Genomic DNA, 24421 nt, shown 5'->3' with positions numbered 1-24421 from the left:
TACATGTGTGTATGTTTATGTATATATTCTTTCTGTAAATTTTATTCCTCTAGAGAACCTTGATTAATACACTGGGATAGCAAGACTCCTTAGAAGAGAAGAAGCTAGACACATGGTTCTCAATCCACTCCACCACTACTCAAAACACCACAAGAATAGCCAGGCACACTATACAGTATTACCCCAGGTATGAGTTTTCACTCCTCAGTTTTAGAGCGTTGTAAAGACGTGGTTAAAACATCCCTAAAGGGCTGAACTATGAACAAACTTCCAGCAAGTGCTATCAGCAGCAGGTGCTGTGCAGTGGAAAGGTGCACACTCAAGCATGACACCGGCCTCTGCTTCTTCTAACTAGCAACCTTGTCCTTATTAGCACTCATATCCTCAGTCCTCAGAGAACACAACCCACAGGTCTAAGATGCAGGGGCCCTGACTTCCCAGATAGAACAACTGAGGTTGGCTTTCTATCTGACTAATCAGTGGGATAAGTCACCACAGGGTCTGGAGGAAACAGGTTGCCAGAACCCACTCTTCACAGGTAGGGATCAGTAGCAGGAGTTCAAGAACCTGCAATCTTTGTCAGACTCCATGCGCTCCAACAATTTAAGGCAGCTCTGGGTTTCATGGATCCAGTCTTTACCCTAGGCATGCAAGAGTGACCTATTGGAAATGGAGTTGTCAAATTGTCTAGGAGCCATCAGAGTGAACATGGGAAGAACTCCACAGGAATGAGGAGGAGACCCTGTCTTATGGAGTTAAAGTTGCATGACTCAATCCGCTTTCCAGCATTTATTTTAATTTCATCTGCGGTGCCATGACCCTAGGTTGTCTTTAGTCACATACTGATGCATGGCACTGCTACTAGATGTGCAGGTTGGGTTTCATTGTCAGCTTGACAAAACCTAGAGTCATCTGGGAAGAGGAATAAATTGAGGAATTGCCAAGATCAGATTGGTCTATGATCGAGTCTTGAATTATGATGGGGAGGATCCAGCCCACTATGGATGGCACCATCCCTCAGTGTGTGAGCCTGAGCTGTATAAGAAAGCTAACTGAGATGAGTCTAGGAAGCAGCATTTCTCCATGGTTCCTGCCTGCACTGTTGCCTTGAGTTTCTGCCCTGACTTTCTTGAATGGTGTACCATGATCTGGCAGAGTAAGATGAAATAAACCCTTTCTTCCCCTTTAAGTTGCTTTAATTGTGCTGCTTATCATGGCAACAGAAATCAGGCTTGACTACAGTGCTAAATAAAGCATCCTCTTTCCTCTTGTCTGACGTCCTTCAATCCCTGCTGCTATGTGCTGGCTGTGTGGTTAGCACAACAGCTGACATGAATGGTGTATGCTAAGCTTGTTGTTGCTGCTTCTGTTGCCACAAAACACCTGGCAAAGACAATGTAATGATGAAGGATGGGTTATTTTTGCTCATGGCTTGAGGTGGCACAGATCATCACAGTGAGCAAGGAACATGGCAGGTAGAACGTGGGGAGAATGATCATACTGTGTCACAGTACAGGAGGAAAAGAAAAAGAGAGATGATGGCTGGTGCTCAGTGGGCTTCCACCCTTTCTCCTTTCTATTCAGTCTGGGAACCCAGCCCATTAAATGGTGCTACCCATGTTTAGGTCTCACCTTTCCCCATTTAGTTACAACTTTCTAGAAACAGCCTCACATTCATCCCCAGAAATAAGCTACTGAGGTGGCTCTAAACCCAATTTAGTTGACAATTAAGATTAACCATTGAAATGATGACCTCAAAGATTTATTTTAATGTGGAGCCTATCAATGAAGCCTTTTTTGGAGAGCCTGTACAGATATAATAAAGTGAAGAATTTTCATGTGAGATCATCCTGAGTGACCAAGGTAGCCCTAAACAGCCAGTCATCTTTAAGAGTGATGGAGAAGACCAAGTGAAGGGAGGAGCAATGCATCCATGGTGCAGGAAGCCCAGGAGGGCTGCCAGCCATCAGTCACTGAAGGAAAGCAGGGAGGTGCTGTGGGAATTCATTCCATCAATAGGCTTTTGTGGATACACATAACATTGCCTACAGGGAGGGTTCCTCTCTTAGAACATTCAGATGGAAGGAAGGGTTACTTGCCAACACCTCGAGTCCAGAATTTGCCTTCAAAACAGCCAGAGAATAAATTTAGGCTAACTGAGCACTAAAGCTGAGGCAATTTTGTCACAGCTCTTTGATGGAGGAAGGTCATTGATTAATTAAATAAAGAAGCTGCTTGCCCTGATAGGTTAAAACAAAGGTGGGAGGAAGAGGAAGTGAGGTCAGACTCGACAGCTCTCCTCTCGGGGGCAGACGCCTCAGAGAGACACGATGCTCCACTCTTGCAGGCAGAGGAGAGAGCTCTGCTCTCTGAGGCACACGTGATGAAGCTCCGACCCAGGATGGACGTAGGCTAGAATCTCCCTGGTAAGCCACCGTATGGGCTACAGCAGATTATTAGAGATGGGCTAGTCCAGGTGCGAGAGTTAGCCTAGAAGAGGCTAGATAGAAAGGGCCAAGCAGTGATTAAATGAATACAGTGTCCGTGTAATTATTTCAGGTTAAGCTAGCCTTGCAGGCGGCCGGAGTGCGGCTGGGGTGCTGGGGACACAGCCCCGCCGCACCTATTACAACAGCTCTTTCTCCCCAACGTTTGTCACAACGTCCATAACAAGTTGCTGTAAGGTCTAGTATACCTCAGGGCTAGCTCAGTGAAAGGAATACCAGCTAAACTCTACTGAAAGAATACAGGAACCCCATTTTATTGATAATGTCATAGCTAGCATTTGTACAGAATAAATTAACTTGGGAACTCACAAAGGTTAGATATTTTGGACAGGTATGTGCTTGACATTAGCATTTTCCCATACTATGTTTCTGTTTACATGATATGAAATTAGTTCTGACCTGTTTATGTGAAATAAAATTAGTCCTGACCTTGCCCAGAAAAATCTATGTAGATGCTTATGCTGTGCAGTGTGTGTGGGGTGTGTGTATGTGTCTGTGTGTGTGCTCATAGCTGCTTACAGACATGGGTGTACATGATAAAACAGTATAACTCTTGTCCTGAAGTTCTGATTCCCAGTCCTCATCCATCTCTTGTGCAGATGATACCAGGTTTATCATAGTTCTAGGAATGCTGGGCTCAGGAGGGTTCTACAGGAAGACTGGGTCTCCCAAACTGATCTAAACATATGCACATAATCAAATTTGTATAGCTGTTTTTCCTGTTGTCAGTTTATGGCAATATGCTTAATTATTGAACCCTTAGAAAGTCAAGGGAAAATCTGTTTTCCAGTGGCATGAGACGGATGTTTGTGAATGTTGGACCCCATCTTACACACCCTACAACCATACTGGGCTCAGCCTCCCTGGCTACAGTGCCAAGGTACTGTAAACAGTCTGTGCACTGTGCTAGGATGCAGTATTGAGCTTTCCTGTGTACTATGTGGAGATACTGTGCTCAGTCTTTTCATTGTATTACATAAGCCTCTAATGCCCCCGTGATCAAGAAAAGAAGTGATATCTCCCTAACTAACACCCAGTGAGAGCAGGAGTCATATTTAGTAAGCCAGATTCAGCAGACAGAGCAAACTGGCTCTTACTGAGTGCTTATCGTCTAGCTTCTGCCAAAATCAGGTCTCTTTGAAATAAAACAGGCAGTTAGCACATGGTAAAGGTACATATCCAGCATTAGACTAGAAACAGTGTCTTCAGTGGCAGACACATGCTGGACTAGAGAGAAAAGTACAGAAAATGCAGGGCATGTATTTGCCAGGGTTGGAATTTTCTAGCAGCAGAAGCAGATGGGTAAACTGGCAACACGGAAGTTTGCTTGAGATGGGTTGCACCCCACATGTAAGGCTTTGAGGAACCCTCCTCTCCACTCTTCTCTCAGCTACAGGGGCCATGCTCAGAGCCTGCAGGAGCACTGGCTAGACGTACAAACATCCACAGTGCTTCCAGTCATCTCTTGGCCCAGTTTATTTGAATAATGACTTTTGAGCAGATTATTAAGTAGAAATTAGTTTATAAAAGGCAAAAGCATTATATAATCAAGGTACGGTGACTGCTTTGCCCTCTGGAGGAAGATGCCTATGTGTGGGTCTGTGAAATATGAGTTACTGTGAGAATGTTAAGTCAAACTTGGAAAATTCCAACAGAGGACAGTGTGCACCTCCTCCAAATTCTGGGTAAGTTCAAATGCTTTTATAAAATGGATGTGGAATCCAGGAAATTCCTAAAACATTTGTAAAACTGTAATATTTGGCTAATTCATCTCTTTCTTAAAAATAGTTATTTAGACATTTCTGCAGATACCTAAGGAAGAGATCCAATTCTCCTGGAACAGGAATTACATACAGGCTGCCTGTCATGGGTACTGGGAACCGAACTCATGTCCTCTCCAAGAGCAGTACTTGCTCTTGACTGGCTGCTGAGCCATTTCTACATATCCTAGCTAAATTCCTTTCTGATCTACTAATCTTGAGGAAGCATGCTCATTTTACTGACTGTGCATTTTAATGTTCTTAATTCATAGGATGCAAGTAATTTCAAGAACAGAATACAGCTACAGAAATATCAAGTTATATCATTGACATACAAAAATGATATACACAAAACAGAGAAATGTGTTTTCCATGTAGAAGATTCACAACACAGGTGTTCTGAGGAAACGGGAAGTGACAGCCACTGAATCACAGATACATAGTTGTCATGCAGGATTAGTCTCAGGATTCCCCATGAATAACAAGCTCTGTAGATGCTCCAGTTTCTTATATAATGGTACGGCTTGCACATAAAATTAGGGCCTATTGCCCTACGTTGCCTATGTCATCTATAGATTACATTAAATGCTTAACACATTGTGAATGCTGTATAATTAGCTGCCATACTGCATTGCTTACGGAGTAAAGACAAGAAAAGTTTGTAGATGTTCAGAGCAGACATGCTGTTTTTGGGGAGGGGCAGATATTCTCCAACTATGAATGGCTGAATCCAGATATGCAGAAGCTGGATATAGAACACTTATTTACACATTTTTTTTTTGGTCAGGATTTTACAAAGGGGAAAAGGGGGGAAGATGGCTTTAGAGAATCTGACTGTTAAATGGGACAATGAGAACCTTATCCAACAACGGAGGCTGCTGGGTACTTTGACACAAGACTATATCGATATAGGCCATGTGGCCCAAAAACCAGATACAAAAACTAGATGTTTTGTTTAGGGTCCTTCTTCTGGTTCTTAGAGGCCTCAGGGAATCAGCTACTTCTTACCAGTGGAGGAACAGGTTATCAAGGGATAGACCTAGGAAGGTCCTACCGCAGCTGAGTGGAAGCACTGCACACCCAGAGAGCGCTGTGGAGTAGCTTATTCCCGAGATGGGAAAATTCACATGCTATCAAACTCTGTCCCAAGTCTCCCAGCCACTCCAGCCCTCGCTCTACCTGGCTAGGTGAAGCACTATACAGGCAGACTGTACCAAACCCAGCTCAGGCGTCTCCCCTTAAGACTGATCAAACCAGTGGCCAGCACTCAATTCTAAGGTTCTATTGGAGCATCTCATCTTAATACTCATTTTTTACTCTCTAAATTCTGATGATGCTACCATATCCAGGGTCTTGCTGAGTTAGAGGGAGTGCTTTTGCAAGATAGCATATTCCCAAAGGCAGCCCACACCTAAGAGTCCCTACTCCAACACACCCTTCACCTGCTTACTACTCATTCCCTTCAGAGCCAGGTCTCAGACAACCAGGCCAAACCCTGTGCCCTAAGCACACTGGTGTTCTCCCCACTAGCCAGTCCTGAGTGTAAAAGGATGAGTTGTAATGTGGAAGCTTAAACCTAATAAACTCATTCATCCCCAGCTTGCTTTTTGGTCGTGGTGTTTCATCTCAGCAATAGTAACCCTAATTAAGACACCAACCTTGTCTACTTGTTATTCTCACAGATGCCACAGTCAAAGCTGTGGTTCTGTCTTCCTTAGGTTGCCTCTAACTTATGACTAACCTGTGCTTTCTGATTTATCCCCTGACATCTTTTGATATGTATAAGCAAAAGTAACTTTTTTTTCAGTGACAACTATCTTGAAACATTAACCTTGCTATACCCAAGAAGTAGAGGGCCCTATCTTCTAATCATTATATCCTCAGGAGGAGTATAATAATGGCTGTGGTAATCAGGGACCACTAGCAGGCTCTGTACCCTTGATCTTTAATGCAACAAATTCCAATACAGGTAATACCACTATGTCAAATTAAATATGAAAAACTCAGAATTACAGATAAAGGACTTATAAAAATCCATGTGTCATCTGTATACTAATCTTTACTCACATTATAGAATGCTCAATCTTTTCCTTTTCTAATATTTTTTATATTTATTTATTATGTATACAATATTCTGTCTGTATGCCTGAAGGCCAGAAGAGGGCGCCAGACATCTTTACAGATGGTTGTGAGCCACCATGTGGTTGCTGGGAATTGAACTCGGGACCTTTGGAAGAGCAGGCAATGCTCTTAACCACTGAGCCATCTCTCCAGCCCCTCCTTTTCTAATATTGCATCACTTAGAGCTGTGGTTCCCAACCTTCCTATCATAGTGACCCTTTAATACTGTTCCTCATGTGATAACTCCCAACCATAAAATGTTGCTACTTCATAACGGCAATTTTGCTACTGATGTGAATTGTAATGTAAATATCTGTGTTTTCTGATGGTCTTGGGCAACCCCTTAAAGGGGTTATGACACACAGGATGAGAACCACTGACTTAGGGAATTCTTATAGCCTCTAAAAGTGACTCTTTTATTAAGACCTATTTTTCTTAAAACAAAGCCATCTATATTTCTTGCCATTCTTTTTTTTTTGTCACTCAGCAAGCAATGAGCCACACATATTTCAAAGTCACCCACCATTTAACATAGACCTTCTACTTAAAGTTGGATTAAATTATGCAAGTTGGAGATTTACAGTTTCCCTGGTTTCCACGCACAAGCTGCTGAACTGTTAATTATCCCTTCAAAGAAAAACAATCATGTATTTTTATCATAATATTTTACCTCACTGGGGCTATCATCATGTCTGTATGGTTAGGAACCCTTCTCTGGCTGTATGATAGTGCTCTAAGATGTTTATGTGTATGCCAACGGGGAGAGTATGAATTCCCAGGGCAGAAACCGTGTGTTAATTCAGTCTTTATGCAGCACAGGGCCTCTTGTATGATTGATTTTTTTCAGACACTATGGATGCTGAGATGAAAAAGCCGTATTGTGTTTAAAGTTCATCACAGGAAGCGTGTGAGGCAGGAGAGCGGAAGAGAGCCACGGGACTGGGGTGGGAGCAGTATTGCTGGCCACAGTCAAGCTGTGGGGCTGGGGTGGAGGCTAGGATGTTGGCTGGTAGGGAAGCAGACACTTCTGAGGTCTGCTCGTGGTCAGATCACAGAGGTGATGGAATGAGAAGCTGCGGGTGCGAATATTATGTCTGGCATTACAAGGGTATCATGCAAGGATATAAGCTGGGGGCTGATGTGAGCAGAGTTTGATCTCAGAAAAATCAATCTGGCTGCTGTCAAGTGTACAGATGGAAAAAGCTGGAGGCCAGGGAGGCAGAGAGACCTCAGAGGTACTGAGAGGGTGGAGCAGACAAAATTCCAGATGAAGGCCGCTGGGACTGTGAGTAAAGAAGGGACTAGGGGAAAAACAGTGAAGGTTTCGGGTTTGGCTATGGAACTATTTGGATGTAGAAGACACAGGGCAAGTGTTAGAGCAGTGGTTTTCAACCCTTCTAATGGTGCGACCCTTTAGTACAGTTCCCCATGTTGTGGTGATCCCCAACCATAAAATTATTTTTGTTGCTACTTCATAACTGCAATTTTACTACTGTTGCGAGTCATAACATAAATATTTTTTTGGAGATGGAGTTTTGATAAAGGAGTGACAACCCACAGGTTAAGAACTTAGGGATCATTGTTGATGGAGATGAAGTACAAAAAGATGGAGAATTGGTGATGTTAAGGTACATAAAGTACTGTCAGGTGAAGAGTCGGCTTGGTCAGACATGACTCCAACACTAGGCAGGAGTTATGGATTTGTTGTGGAAATTTTCCACATTAGTGTAGATGCTATGGAAGCGCAGGGCCTTTAGAGCATTAATTCTAGCTTGTCAGCCTGTAAAGCATGGCAGGATTTACATTCGGGACACTTAGCTAGTAACCTAACCATTTTCACAGTTCCACACAAGCCAGGCCAGATTGGCTTTGCTCTGTCTGTTAGCTAACATAAACATGATATATTTCTAAGGTTGTTCAATAAAACTTCCCCAAGAAAAATTTATTCTACATTACTCAGTTAGTCTGGGTCATTGGTGAATATAAATTTTTCCTTAATAGGTTGTGGAATAGGAGCAAATGGCAGCCTTAGGATGGGTGACAGGGACAGAAAGAACAGTGATTGGTATCCGTGGATCCAGCATGCAGGATCTTTATTTTTTGGCCAGATACTTCAATCTCCAGAGATACATTTTCTCCAGAAAGATACAGTTCTCCAGAGGCGTATCTTTTCTAGGATTCTACATATAGATTGGGCTTCTATGATTTCTGCAGTCTTAAAGGTCAACATGCTACCTGTAATTTCAACAACAGAATTAGTGATTACAATCACAGAAACATTAGCTAAATTTCAACCCCATGCTGTTTTATGGTGTTACTGTTTAAAAGACCAATAATGAAGGAATATGTCTGAATCAGAGACAGGAAAGATGTCTGTGTAAAATTCATATGCAAATAAATTGCTTAGCTGTTAGTGAAACCCAGAAGTTTTGCAACCAAGAGGAATTCCATAAGACAAAAATCCATTTTCAAAGTTAGACAGACCTGTCTAACTTCAGGATACCAACTCTCAGTGACGGATGTCTTCAAAGAAAATTATATATCTGAATTAAAAAAAAAACACCACAAGACTCTAAAAAAACAAATTTTCTCTGAATCTATGGCAAGTGTTGTCAGGATCATAGACACTTATCATGATGGAGTTGTGAAAGAAAGCACGTGTTTGTGAGGAAACAGTGAACAGTCCAGCAAGGGGACAAATGGGTGATCGAGGAGTGAGAAAACTCACCCCCAATTTCTGCTAGTTTTCACTAAACCTCAAAGATTGTGACTGAAGATTCATTGAGGACTGGGCTATGGGTGGTTTGAACTAAACCTTTCCTAAGAACGTGTTTACTGAAGGTGGCTACACTCAATAAAATTTATTTTATTTGTCCATCTTTCCAAAAATATTTGAAATAACTTTAAAAAAACATGTTGCTTTTATAGACAACTTCATGTTGTTTTTTTCGGTTGCCTTCCAAAGGATTGAGGCAAATAAGCTGACTGACCTTCCAGCATCCAAACATCCCACGCCTAGCAGGTACCCACCCGTTGCCAGCATCTCAGGGCTATACTCTGCAGGAAGCATCACCTACAACTGTTGACTTGTCTAGAGTAAATAGGAAAGGGAATTAACTCCCCAAAGCAGCAACATGGGTTCTGCCTACACTGTGTGTACTGCAGATGAAAAGCCTTTTCTGTGCTGGAGGAAATAAATCTATTCATCAACAGGTGACCCTTGATTTTACGAGTGCTTGTTTGATTTAGTTAAGTACATGCTTTGGTAAAATAGTTGAAGTCAGCTGAGTGCATCATGGCTCTATGGGCTCACTACTGGAATACTCCTTGATCTTTTGAATGACAAACATGACGCCAAAATAGTTCAGAGATTCTCACTGAGGGCAGCTCTTCTTCTCTCCCTGGAGTCTGGGGCCTGGTATCTCTGACCTGCAGAGCGTTTGCTCTATGTGCCAAAAGTCATCAGGAACATCCATGACAACAGGGTTCTAAGACAACTGAATGTGGACTTCTATGACTGTAGCTTGATGTTGGAATTACCCTGTAGGAATGCTTATTACTTCTTACAGTAAGCAGAAATTTAAAAGAGACAAGCTGGGAGACACCTGGCATGGGAAAAATGATTCATATCTGCATAGTCACACCAGCCCAGCAATCTAGCTCCACTCTAGTCACACATCCATATTAATATTATACAGTTTGGTTTTGCTTCAAAATGCTCATTGATATAAATCACTAACATTGGCCTTGCTGCATAAATGATTACATATTTTCCCATGCTTATTTTTTAATAATATTAATATCAATCAATATGCAAGTATATACACTATTCCAGATAAGGAATTTCTTAAAATCACTGATGCATGATGGGAAGAGGGCATATTTTATGGCAACAGGTAAGGCTATGGGTACACGGTGATGTTACTGAGTCCCACCGGTTTTCAACACTGCTTTTCTGTTTTTGTTCTCATACATATATCTACATTCTTACAGTCTTCCTGAGACTGCCTTGAATGAACCAACACACTCAATAACACATGTCTGATTAAAAAGAGTCCGCCATGGAGCTGCACAGCTGTAATCCCCAAGCTTGAGAGGGTGAATCTGGAAGGTCAAGAAGGAGACTAGGCTGCACAGTAAGTGCACAGTAAGGCCACCCTGTATTTAAAATGAGGAAAACTGTAAAATAAGTGCTGTAGTAAGAACTTATTTAAATATACTGAAGTGGATAAATGTACATTCAGGGCTTTCAAAATAATCTTCCTCAATGCTGGCTATCATTCCGCTATGAGATGGTATTGCAAAAGTTATTTCTTCATTCGTGCACATGCTCCCAAATTTTGTACGTATTTATATAATACTTATGTAATCCTAATAATGTCACAATAGTTGAATTTAGAATGATCTCTGAGGGGCGCTTATTTTTAATCCAGTCACTTGAAGAGCTGATGCAGGAGTATTGCTAAAAGTTCCCAGCCAATCAAGCTATGGAGCAAGACCTTATCTAACAAACATAAAAAACCTACAACAGTGAGTGTGGCTTATATCAGTCCGTGTATCATGTGAACTCTATATTTTTAATTTGAGGGAGATTTTATATATATATGGGTGTTTGCTTGCACTTATGTCTAGCACCATGAGCATGCACTGCCTGAGGCGGCCAGAAGAGGGCAACAGATCCCCGGGGATTGCAGTTCCAAAGGGTTGCTAGCAGCTGCATGATAGAAATCCCACCCACGTGTTCTTAATGGGTGAGCTATCTCTCCAGCCCAAAGAGCAGTAATTTTATCACATGGACAAGGTCCTCACTCAGAAACAGGGGTTTCTATGAGTTGAATAGTTTCTACCAAAGCTCATGCTGAATTTAAATCCCACTGTAAAATAAGAAGAAAGTGAAACTTAATCTGACTACAGATTGGAAGTGGAATGTTTGGTAGGTAAGCAATGCTGACTTTCACTACAAATGGGGTGGCCCTATCTAATAGGACTCACACTTTTCAAGAAGAGAAGAAGCCTGCCATGTCCCTCTTTCTCAAATGTGGGTCTGCAGCCATTGCTACTACTGCAAAGTAGCTTCCTTGTCATTTACAGTCGGTGGGAGCACTGGCCATTGCTGTCCACATGGTTTCTGGTGACAGCACAGATGGCCTCAGCTGCAGTAAAAACACAGACCAAGATAAGACCCTCAGAGGCAACCTGGATCGCGGACATCGACACGGCCTCAGGCGGCAGCGCAACATCAACACGGATGGCTTCAGCTGCAGCACAGATCACCAACATTCACATGGCCCTTGGCAATCATACAGGCCAATGACATCAACACAGACCCTGGCACAGTGGGGAAATCTCTACCCCCTCAACACCCCTTCCCGAAAGTAGTAGCCTAAACAGGAAGGCATCAAAAGGAAAGCTTAAAAAGTGTGATAAGGACACTTAAGTCTTACTCCCCACAATTGATGGTATGGGAGGGGAAGGATTAGGTTCTATTTAAAGACCAGGCCACTGAAAATTTGACTATGTTCCAGCGAGTATACAAATAACAAAACTTGGACTTTTTCTTTAATGTTCTATTTTTTTCTCTAATTTTTGTTTTGTTTTGGGGGTAAGGTCATGAGGGTTGGGGGACAGACCCCAAAAGACTGGTAGTGCATGTGATTGGAATGCATGATGTGAAATCCCCAGAGAATCAATACAAATATTTTGCTTTAAAAAAAGAAGAGAAGAGGAAAGGCCTAAACTGGAACGTTTCTTTTTAAATAATGCAATGTCCTGTATCAACTTGGAACTTTGCAGAAAGTCTCCACTTACACAACAGACCTCACCCTATTTGTCTACCCAATCTTGACGTTGCAAACCCCTGGAACAATGAACCAAATAAACCTTTCCTCTCTACCAGTTACACAGTCATCATTACCCAGTGACAGCCACAGAATGCAGATTAAGAAGAAAATAGTGTTTCACAATACAGAGCTCTGTGAAAAATGTCTGCAAAAACTTTCATATGTTATACAAAATATTAGACAAGCATTTCTAAGAGGATGGGGAATCTGAAGAAAACGAGGCAATCTATGTAGCACCTCTCGATAGGAAAATTCTGTGCAGCTTCTTACTCAGAAACATGAACTTTCTAAAGGAAAACACTGTTCAGATGCTAATATGTGAGAATTATGTGTCAGCATAATAAACACTGAATCTCTGCCTTAAATTCTACAACTCATTTCCACTCTGAATTCACTGTTCTACTTGTCTACGGAATTTGGAGCTGTAGGTCCAGCTCCTGCCTCTTCCTGATCTTCTGACATTACAAAATACAAATGCAATAATGCTCTTTCCACAAATGGTACCTTTCTTAACACAGTCAAATTCATCTCTATGTGCAGAAAATTATCAGCCATTTTCTGCCATCGGTTACTTGTCTTGGAGCAGAAAAGCCACTCTCTCTGGAATCCTCCTGGGTCAGAACAAACCGATTCCCTGTGTGTATCCTGTCTCATAATTCAGACAAGAAAAATTCCAAACCACATTTCTGCTCACATCTAAGTAATCCAAAGCATTTCAACCATTGTCTTCTGAATGAAGGTCAATCAAGAAAACATGAGTTTCTTCGAGACCTCCTCCTGGCATCATCCCCCTGAGTGCTTTGCACACCTGTGAGCTTTTGCATGCAGACCAGCTGCAGTCCTGGCCAGTTTAGTCTCTGAGGCAGACGGCTTGGGACTGACCTACAGAAGTGCCTTAGTGGGCTAGAGAAGAGACAGAGAAAAGCAAATAAAAAACAGGGTGGGCTTGATTTCTTGTGAGCCTGAAGTACATCGATATGGCAAGTGGAACGCTGGGAGAATTTTCCTGAATGCCTCATCCACACAGATGAACAGCAAAACAGTGACTAAGCAGGTTTTATGCATAAGGCTCTTGAAGCTGCACTGAAGCAATTTTCTAGAGATTCAGGAAGAAAAAATAACCACCACCAGTACCCTCCTGCTCACAAAATAAAGGAAAGCAGAGGAACTTACAAACATTTACCCATTTGGAAATGTAGCTGCTGGAGGCTCGCTGTCCCATAATCACCCCGCCCCCACTCCCAGCACTACAACACAGCCTTTAAGTTTTACCAAGCAGCCTCCTGCCCTGAGCATCTCTGTCAAGCTCTAGCCTATTAATTCTGTTATGTAAACGGGTCCATCACTGATCAGATGTGATGAGTTCTACAAAGCTGCTACCACATGGCAGTTGCAACCTTGATACAGTGGAGTATTGCTTTACTAGGATTAGAGATTTTCAGAATTATTGCTGGGGATACTCTCCTTTATTCTAAGCCCCACGCATCTCTGGATCAAGAGCATTATTTTAATCGTTTACAAATCATGGCCACAGAAACATTTGTTCATCTGTAAGCCATCTTCGGAAATTATCCCCTGGATTTTTTCTGCTAGTAACCCTGTGTGGAATGTGACTTTAGCATAGGGAGTTGCCATCATTGAGAGTTCATGTGATTAAAAGGAGGAAGATGCACAACACCAAACAATACGCAGCTTTCTTGGGCCTCATCACAACTTTGACAGAAAGCGACAATCCTCTCGGGAGCTCCTCCTGCTGTTCTGGCAACTCACTAAGAGGCAGGAAACAACCCAACCCAGCATTGCTCCCTACCACATGGAGAACGTGTCCTATCATTTTGTCCCCTGTGGTTGTCAGTAAAAGACTAGAAATACCATGGCCCAGTCCTAGACCCCTCCCTTCAGGAAACTCCTCTTCTGCTCCACTAAATGCAGCCATCCCAGTAAAAGACCAAAGCACCCTGACTCTGCCCTCACTGCCTTGGGAACCTCCCTCATCTTTCAAGTTTCCTTCACATGGCCCATCATCCCCCATCAAATGTCAGATCCTTGGGCTAAAAGACACAACAAAACAGCCTGACTCAGATGCCCTTTGTAAAATTGCAAGTAATATAAAGCAATAAGACAATATACCCAAATCTCCAACCATATAGAAATGGTTTTTAAGAAAAACAATTTAGACAAAATTTCTGACACAGAATTCTAAAGAACAAATATAAATAAAATAAAACATATAAAAATATAAATAAAAGCAAATATAAATTTCAGTGAATTGACAGCATTAAAAAGAACACAAACATGGTCCCCAGGCCATAGCAGGATCACAGACACTAAAATGGCTCTCAGTGACTGCATGGACCCTTGACATCAACATGGCCTCTGGTGGCATCACAGGACATGCATATTAAAACATGGCCTTCAATGACCTCATAGCCAGGTCCAGTGGTTCTTTCTTCTTCTCCTGCTGCCTGTGGATCTGGATGTAGAACTCCAAGTTTCCTCTCCAGAACCATTTCTGCCTGTGTGCTACCAAGCTCCCTGACATGATGATAATGCACTAAACCTCTAAAACTACAAGCAAGCACAAGTTAAATGCTTTCTTTAATAAGAATTGCCATGACCGTGACATCTTGACACAGCAATAGAACACTGACCAAGACAGAAGTTGGTACTAGGGACTGGGGTATTTCTGGGACAAGCCTGGCCATGCCATTTGTTTGGAAGAACATAGAAGACTTTGGGACTTTGGACTAGAAAAGTGGTTGTGTAGTTGAAGTGGGGCTTAATGATCTATCCTAGTAGGGGATTTAAAGACAGTGCTGAGGCCAATCTGAACTGCTGGAACCAACTCAGGGTGTTTCAGGGGGAAAGGACTATTAGTAAGTGGCCTAGAGACCTGTCATGTGACATTTTAGTGAAGACCATGACTGCCTCTGTCCTTGTCTATATATCTATATCTATATATATATATATAAGCAAATATAAATTATATATGTATATATATATATAGAAGCTAAGCTGAGGGGTTTTGTATTAATTACCCTGGCAGAAGATATTTCAAGACAAGCTAGTGTTGACTCTGTCATGGGGTTATTAGTGGCCACTTTTATGCAGGCCCATAATGAAATGGAGAAAGTTGAGCAAGGAAATATACAATATACAGTGAGAAAAGAGACATCAGCAAGTGTAATGGAGCCAAATCCAGTGCTCCAGGAGATAAAAAGTTTGAAGAATGGAATGGATGCTATATCAAATAATAGGAGTGGTGACCTCAGGGTAAACCCCATCCAGCTAAGCTTCCAGTTTATAAAAAGGAACTAAAGAAAAGCTTAATCAGCAAAGGAAACCATTGAAAACAGAAAATGCATTCGCATGAGGAGGGGTCCAAGTTCCAGCCCCAGCAAGCAGCAGACATTGGCAGCTTTGGCCACATGGTTCTGGTCTTAGAGTCAAGAATAGAAGAAAGGGGTTATGGAATCTCCCTCTGCATCTAAGGAAAGCTACTGAGGTCAGCTGTGTGTTAGGGATGTCCCTGAATGGAGGTCCAGAGAGGCCTTTTTGTGAAGTTGTGAAGGTGAGATCTGGATTATGTTGGAGACCCTATGATGTTAGAGATGCCAGAGTCAGGAAGTATCTGCTGAGGAGAGAGTTGGATCCTGCTGAAGAGAGGCTGCAGTCATCAATAAAGCTGGAAAGGGTTGGAGATCAGAAGACCACTTTGACATTGTGCACGGAGATGAAGAATTTGAAATTTGCCCTGTTGTTTTTTATTCTTATTTTGCTCCAGTAATTCCTCACTATGCTTCCAATCCTCCCTTTTAGAGTGGTAACGTAAATTCTCTGCCATTGTATGGAAGAAGTATGTGCTCTCCATTTTCATTCTGATATTACAGGAGGTTACAATTAAGGGATAGCCATTAGCCTCAGAAGAGGTTTGAACGTTGATCCTTTAAACAGCGTTAAAACTGTGATAAACTACAGGGGCTTTTGAATTTCAGACTGAATGGATTTTTTTGTCACGGCCACCCTCGTCCAGCAAGGATGAGGTGACCACCGGAGCTCTTCTCACTGCAGTTTATTCCAGGACTTGATTCACTTTCTCTCTCTTTTCCCCTCTCTCTCCTCTCCCTCCTCTCTCTTCTCTTCCTCTCTCCTTTCTTTCCTCTCTCCCCCTCTCCTCTCCTTTTGACCTCTCTCCCTTTTTGCAAACCTCTCCCAGCTTTTAAGTAGGCATGGGCTGTCAACCCCGAACTGCCAGGTGGGCACTGCCCATAGGTTCACGCATATGTAGGCAGCTGATAATCATTGCGTGATCATAGCATAGGTCAGGCCTTAGCCATCTCAGGAGTTGATTATACATCTCCATCAGGTGTGACACCACGCAGCTCGCTACATTTTTTTCATTATAATATGGCTATAAGCCTATGGGGGCTAGGGAGAGGAATGTGGTAATTTAAGGATGGCCTTCGTGAGCTCATATATTTGAATACTTAGTCATCTGGTAGTAACATGAGAAGGATTCGGAGGTGGAGCCTTGTTGGAGTAGCTATGGCCTTTTGGGGGGGAATATGTCACTGGGGCTATGAGGCTTCAAAAGCCCAAGCCAAGCACAGTGGTTCTTTCTTCCTGCTGTAAGTGGATCTGGATATAGAAACCTCAGCTACTTCACCAGCACCATGTCTGCCTGGATGCTGCCTTGCTCTACACCATGATAATAGACTAAACCTCTGCAACTATAAGCAAGCCCCAATTAAAGTTTTGTTTTTTTCAGTGAGGTGGTATCATCATTGTGCCTTGTCACAACAGTAGAACATTGACTAAGATAGTTTTCCAAGTTCCAAACTTAAGAACACAACTGTCAACACATACTATTATATGCAGAAAATCTTTTTTTTTTGTAAGCAGAGGAGAAACAGAAACTTTCTACAATAAAACAAACCAAGAGATTTTACAACTAAGACAACTCTACAAAGGCTGCTAGAAGGAATCCTTCAGACTGAGGATAAGAACAAGTACACTATAGGGGGCATGGGGCAGGGATAAACAAAACTAGGAAAGTTAAAAAAGAGGCATATATACTTATATACATATATAATTAATCTATTTATATATTTAAATATATTAAGTAATATATATTTTAAATCTCAGAAATAAATATATCTTTCATTAATAACTCTGAACGTTATATCTCAGTTCTCCAATAAAAACAACCAGAATGGATAAGAAAGTGGGATCCATCTTTTCTTCTGCCTCAATAAATACACTTAACTAACAAAAATAGACACCACCTTAATAAAAATAGGTTAGAAAAGGTATGCTAAACAAATTTAGCTAGGAAACAAACTTGGCATATTCTAATATCTGACAAAATAGACTTCTAACTACAACTATTCATGATAATGAAGGTCACTTCATAATTCTTAAAGGAACAATCCATGGAGAGGATATTAAAGTCCTAAATACATATGCACCAAGCATAGGTACATTCAGTATCATAAAACAAATACTAGCAGACAAAAAGTCACAGGGAAACTCTAGCAAAGTTATAATATGTGTCCAAAATTCCTCACTGTCATCAATAGATAGCTCATTTGGGTATAAAATAAACAGAGAGTCATTGAAGTTAAAATGATATTATAAAGTACCTAACTAACAATAGAGTAATCTACACAAATGTTAGAGAATACTCATGTTTTTTCCATAGCAGTACATGGAACTTGCTCCAAAATACAAATCAAGCCTTCACAATAATAAGAAAATTAAAATGACATCATGTATTCTATCTGATGCCATGGGCTAATGCAAGATATCAAAATAAGAGAAACTATAAAATATATGCACACTCTCAGAGATTAAACCACATACATTGAATGATAAATGGGTCACCAAAGACATCAAGAAGAATATAAGAAAATCCAAAATTTTGGCTGAAAAGATAACTGATATCTATGGGATATAACAAAGGCAACATTAATAGGATAAATTATAACGCTATGCGCCCCCATCAAAAATAATCAGAGTCAACTACAGAAATAATTTACTGATGTGCTGTAAAGTTTTGGAAATTAAAAAACAAGAAAGAAAGAAACCAATAACAACAACAAAACACACAAAGCAAGAAAATAAACACCCCCAAGGCATTAGTCAAGAAATAAAGAGTAAGACCAGAGTAGAAATAGATAAATATGAATATTGAAAAAGTAAAAATAACTGAAATGAAAAGTTGGTTGTTTGAACACAAGAAGCAAGGTTTTGTTTGACTTGAGCTTACACAAATCTTGTGCCTGCTGTCACAACCTCTGTGAGTTAGTATGTGTTACTTCCCAGTTGTGTCCAGAAGAAACTGTTTTCTTACAGTCATCCACTGCCTCTTGCCCTTACAATCCTCTGCCTCCTTTATGATGGCCCCAGAGCCCTGGGAGGAGGGATGCGATATACATGTCATCTTTAGGGCTGAGAAATAGTCTTTTAAAAATCACTAACTGGCCAGGGATGGTAAGAATAATCCCAGTACTCTAGATGACAGCGCAGAAGAATTCCAATCTCAAAGTGAGCCTGGGCTACTGTCAATGCAAATATATATTGCAATATAAGCAGTATGTATATGTGTGTGTGTGTGTGTGTATTGCTTTAACCTTAGAGAAAAATAAAGTTTATTCGAGAGTCAAAAAAAAAATTTCAATACCTTGACCAGCTGTGGGTGTTTATGTTATTACCATTTACTCCTAAAAGAAGCTTCTCTAATGAGATTGAAGATGTTTATCAATTCACTGGTATTGCCCTAAATCATCAGAACCATTCTAATACTATAACTATAGATGAAGAGTAGTAGTAGACTCTCACCTGTGTCTAAGGTCTGTTTAGTCATGCGTTCTTAATCCTGATAATGTTACTTGGGTTCCATAGAGAAGGCCTTACATCCAATCACAAAGTGTTTGGTTACTCCTATGAAATATTTCTGACCATTGAGCATATTTTTCCAGTGCCATCTCTATTATAGTGCACAGGGTTTACAAATAGGGAAGGGCAATGTTTACTTTTTGCCTCTGATAGTGTGCACAGCACAACCCAGCACTCTGAGATATAGCTATTAGGAATGGAGCTTTCAGGTCAGTACTAGCTTGACTTCCCCATGTTTTCTGGATTAAGTATATGGATATCTTCAGCAACAGAGTCTTACCATCAAGTTCTAAAATGTAATCAAGAGCATTAGCAATAGAGTACAGTGTTTGAGGGTCTAAGGAACATCACTGGCCAACAACTCTGAAAGAGGTAACCAATTCTTAGCACTTTGCTTTGAATTTGTTATCCTGTAACATCTAGTAGGGTACTGTCATTCAATTACAGGCTACCTTTACCTCAACTCTTTTTTATAAGTATGTGCAAATATATATGTAAATATTTTTAGAAGGCTTCTAAAATAATAGGCTTTCATATGGTATTTTCAAAGTCATCAGTATTAGTTTTCTCTCCCCATATTCCCTCCTCTACTCTGCCTTCTCATCCATCCCCATTTAATTCTTTGTGGACAGAAACTCCTATCCCTAGCTGAAGAGCTACTGCTCATAAGAGCTGCTGGGAGAAGGAGAATCAGTTTTCTTTGAAGGTATGGCTCAAAACAAGTTGAATACACTCCAAAGGGTGTCCCCACACTTGAGTATGCAGTAGGTAAAATTGAATTTGGTCTTCTTACTTTTAAGGAGAACACAAAGTCTGGAAGGTGTGGAAAGGGGATGGACCTGAGAAAAGGTGTGAGGAGGATCTAGGAGAAGGGAATGAATATGATCAAAATACATTGTATAAAATGTTCAGCAATTAGTAAAAGTATTTTTAAAGAATAATAAATGAAGAAGATTGAAAATCTCTTCTCCAAATTAACCAAAAGAGAGAACATAATGAATTTAGAAATGAAAAGGGAAGCATTAATAAAAATATAACAAAATTTAAAAAATCATAAGGATGAGCTAGATTATGAAGATCAATGTGTAGATGGTTGTGTTTGTTGAAGATTTTTTTTTCCTGCTGGCTGAGTAGTCTTCACATAACAGAAAGAGAGCAGCACACTTAAATGTGTCTTTCTCTTCAAAGTTCCTTGCTCTGTCAAGTCAGGAAGTCATGAAGGTGAGGCTTTCATGATTTGATTTAGACTTCATCATTTCCTGCTAAGGCTTTTGTCCAAATTCTGTAACTCGTGATTAAGACTCAGAGGACATAATTCAATCCATTCACTCTGAATAGCATGGCACTCTGGATAACTTAAATATCATTTCCAAAACCTTGTTTTTCTCATCTGTGAAATGTGAGCTATATTTCACAGTAGCTGTGAATCTTAAGTGATACATTAAAAGTGCCTAGAAAATCCTAATAAATTTAGATCTTGTAAGATAAACTATGACTACAGCCATTGAAACGTCACACAGATTTTTCCTTTAAGAAGCAGTGGGTCCATGCACAGTGGTTAGACAGGATATCCTGCAGCCTGTACATCTGTGTAGCTCTCTCTTCTGTTGGTTGCTAGAAGAACCACTCATGGCTGCATGACTCCCCAGAACCACTCATGGCTGCATGCATCCCCAGAACCAGACCGCTGATTCCTTTTTCCCTGACCATATCCGAAGACACTGATTCACCCACTTCCCACTCTCCGTGATCTCTAGTCAGCATCCAGATGCCCTTTTAAAAAGTCCAGCCAGTTATTCTGAAGAAAATCAAGATGAGCACTAATCTGATCAAAATAAATCATTTAAGAAAGAGGTGATAAATAAATAAATCCCATCCTTCACACAATTTTGTTCAAGAGTCTTGGATGAGGAGCATTTCCCATTTGTTCAGTGTGTTCACCTTTCATGGTTATATGCTCTGGGTACTTGCTTTTCACAAACTGTGCCCCTGACACTACCTTAAGGGTCTTATCATAAGGCGAGCATACTTAAGATAGATACGGAAGACAGCCTTTGGGATGCTCAGCTATGGATGGTGGATTCTATAGCTAGAGGAAGCCAGGCCGTTGGAGAATTTCTTATCTGGACTAGGGAGGGAAGGCTTTCCTTCAAATTGCTTTCACTGACTGCTCTTGGCATTATCACATTGATGTACATGGAGAAAGCACACAGGCTGATTTTTAAACTTTATTCTTGTGTTATAAAAGTGGAAAATGTTTTTATTACACAGTATCACAAAGACTAGTACAAACATTCCTTTCAAATCTCCCAGTGAGAAATCAAGCCCTCCTGAGACACTCATTTCACTTTTATTATCGTTGTGAGGACTATGGAATGGGTTACATTTCTACCTTCATGTGTGTAATAAAGTTAAAAATTAAATTTGGTTTTCATTTCTAACAAGTTCATCTGATGTTGGAAGGCATTTGGGGGATCATTGTCTTGCTAGGATTTTTTTTTTTCTTGTCCCTCTCCTGTTGTCTCACTGTTAAATCCCTTTGTGTTCTGGATCTTGTGTCAAAGCTGCCAAATCCTTTTGGAAACAAAGAGGACTTCGCTGCATAAAGCAGCTTTTCCCATGGAACTCCCAGTTTTGATTTATAGACTATCTCTTCAGTGGAAGTCATTTCCCACCACTGGGCCCTGAATAAGTCCCAGAACCCATTAGAGGCCTGAGGCCTTGTCCAAAGGCTCTCCGCTATCTTACCTAGGCTCCAGAGACCCCAGTGTGAAACCTGTTTGCTGATATGAAGTGGCTCAAAGTCCTTCGCATGATCTCTGACATCCACCCTCTTGCCTGAATCAGTGAGCACATAACTCACGTAAACTGTTTGCTTTGGTTTCCTTAAGGTTAACAACATTTATTTATTTTACACAATAATACATTTTTTCAGCAGTTACTCTAAGTATGTATAAATTTAATTAAGTTCCATTAATCAGGCCAGAGCGCAAGATGGTTGCATGGTTCATTGGATCCCAGGGAGTGCAGATTAGTTATTGGCTATCACAGCTATTGGCTATCACAGTCGCAATTCTTAATTTAAACGGTCTGTATCTCTATGTAATATGCTTAATAAAGTGCTTAAAATAACTGGTTTGTTTATATCAACGGCCTCAATTCACTCTAGAAGTCGTCGTTTTATTTTCTGTGAGGTCAATTTTTAAAATCAAACAAACTGAATAACACCGACTTCAAAGGCTAAAAGTACAAGAATGTGGGGACTGTGGACTTTAAAAATTGGTGGTACACATATTCTCATCATTGTTGATGTCCCCTACAAGGGCAGGACAAAGACGCTGGGAACCTGAGCTCACCCACTCACTGAGAGGACTACCTATGTAAACATATGCACGCAGGGATGCCTACAGTGAAGCAGCAGCACAGTTACTTGCTCAATGCATTAACATTTTTCTATAACAAATTTGTTGAAAGTTTTGGCCAGTTTGTAGGAAAGAGATTTTATAAATTCTGGACCTATCAAGGTATACATTATAGATACAGTTTGAGGAAGGGCAAAATCTAGCAAAATTCTTCATGAAGGACACCAAGTTATACATTTACCTCCTTATTTTGATATAAAAGTGGTCATCTTGTGTTTAGAAATGAAAATATAATTAGTGTATTTAGTTGCCTTCAATAGTCTTCCTAAATTAAACCTGATGGTTTGGTAGCCTTTCAAAAACAAAAAAATAGTGAATATCCCAGACATCCGTTAAAATATTAAAATAGCATAAAAATATTCCCCTGGTAGCTTTTATTGAGCTCTACATTCACTGTTCCTCTCCCTGACCCTCCCCACCCTTCGACCTTCTCCCATGGTCCCCATGCTCCCAATTTACTCAGGAGATCTTGTCTTTTTCTACTTCCTATGTAGATTAGATCCATGGATGTCTCTCTTAGGGTCCTCATTGTTGTCTAGGTTCTCTGGGATTCTGATTTGTAGTCTGGTTTTATTTGTTTTATGTTTAAAAACCACTTATGAGTGAGTACATATGATAATTGTCTTTCTGGGTCTGGGTTACCTCACTCAAGATAATGTTTTCTAGATCCATCCATTTGCCTGCAAAATTCAAGATGTCATTATTATTATTATTATTATTATTATTATTATTTGCTGTGTAGTACTCCATTATGCAAATGTACCACATTTTCCTTATCTGTTCTTCAGTTGAGGAACATTTAGGCTCTTTCCAGTTTCTGGCTATGACAAACAATGCTCCTATGAACATAGTTGAGTACATATCCTTGTGGCGTGATTGAGCATCCTTTGATATATACCCACAAGTTTTATTGCTGGAAAAAGGTTGTTTCCTAATTTTTCTGAGAAATTGCCACACAGATATCCAAAGGGGTTGTACCTAATCTTGTACTCCCACCAGCAGTGCAGGAGTGTTCCCTTTACCCCACATCCTCTCCAGCATAGGTTGCCATGAGTGTTTTTGATCTTGGCCATTCTTACAAGTGTAAGATGGAATCTCAGAGTTGTTTTGATTTGCATTTCCTTGATGACTAAGGATGTTAAACATTTCCTTAAGTGTCTTTCAGCCGTTTTATATTCCTCTGTTTAGAGTTCTCTGTTTAGGTCTGTACTCCACTTTTTTATTGGATTATTTGTTCTTTTGATGACCAAATTCTTGAGTTATTTGAATATTTTGGAGATCAGTCCTCTGTCTGATATGGGGTTGGTGAAGATCTTTTCCCATTCTGTAGTCTGTTGTTATGTCTTGTTGACCATGTCCTTTGCTCTACAGAAACTTCTCAGTTTCAGGAAAACCCATTTATTAATTGTTTCTCTCAGTGTCTGTGCTGCTGGGGTTATATTTAAGAAGTGGTCTCCTGGGCCAATGAGTTCAAGTGTACTGCCCACTTTCTCTTCTATGAGGTCCAGTGTGGCTGGCTTTATGTTGAGATCTTTGATTCATTTGGACTTGAGTTTTGTGCATGACAATAGATATGGATCTATTTTCATTCTTCTATAAGCTTATATCCAGTTATAAGAGCACCATTTGTTGAATATGCTTTCTTTTTTCCATTTTATATTTTGTGCTTCTTTGTCAAAAATCAGGTGTTCATAGGTGTGTGGATTGGCATCTGCATCTTAGATTCAGTTCCACTGGTCCTCCTGTCAGTTTTTATGCCAATACCAGGCTGTTTTCAGTACTGTAGCTCTGTAGTAGAGTTTGAAGTCAGGGATTGTGATGCCTCAAGAAGTCCTTCGTTGTACAGGATTGTTTTAGCTATCCTGTTTTTTTTT

At 40.6% G+C, this 24421-nt stretch overlaps 1 protein-coding gene across 3 annotated transcripts in view; it reads right to left on the bottom strand.

Annotated features, from left to right (window-relative positions):
• The window catches only part of Vwc2 (von Willebrand factor C domain containing 2), a 151686-nt gene that overhangs the window by 52053 nt on the left and 75212 nt on the right, over positions 1 to 24421 (bottom strand). The window lies entirely within an intron of this gene.

Source organism: Microtus ochrogaster, linkage group LG1 (genome assembly GCF_000317375.1).
Source record: "Microtus ochrogaster isolate Prairie Vole_2 linkage group LG1, MicOch1.0, whole genome shotgun sequence".
NCBI classification, from domain to species: Eukaryota; Metazoa; Chordata; class Mammalia; order Rodentia; family Cricetidae; genus Microtus; species Microtus ochrogaster.
The sequence above is the reverse complement of the archived record's forward strand: the minus strand, read 5'-3'. Positions and strand labels throughout refer to the sequence as shown.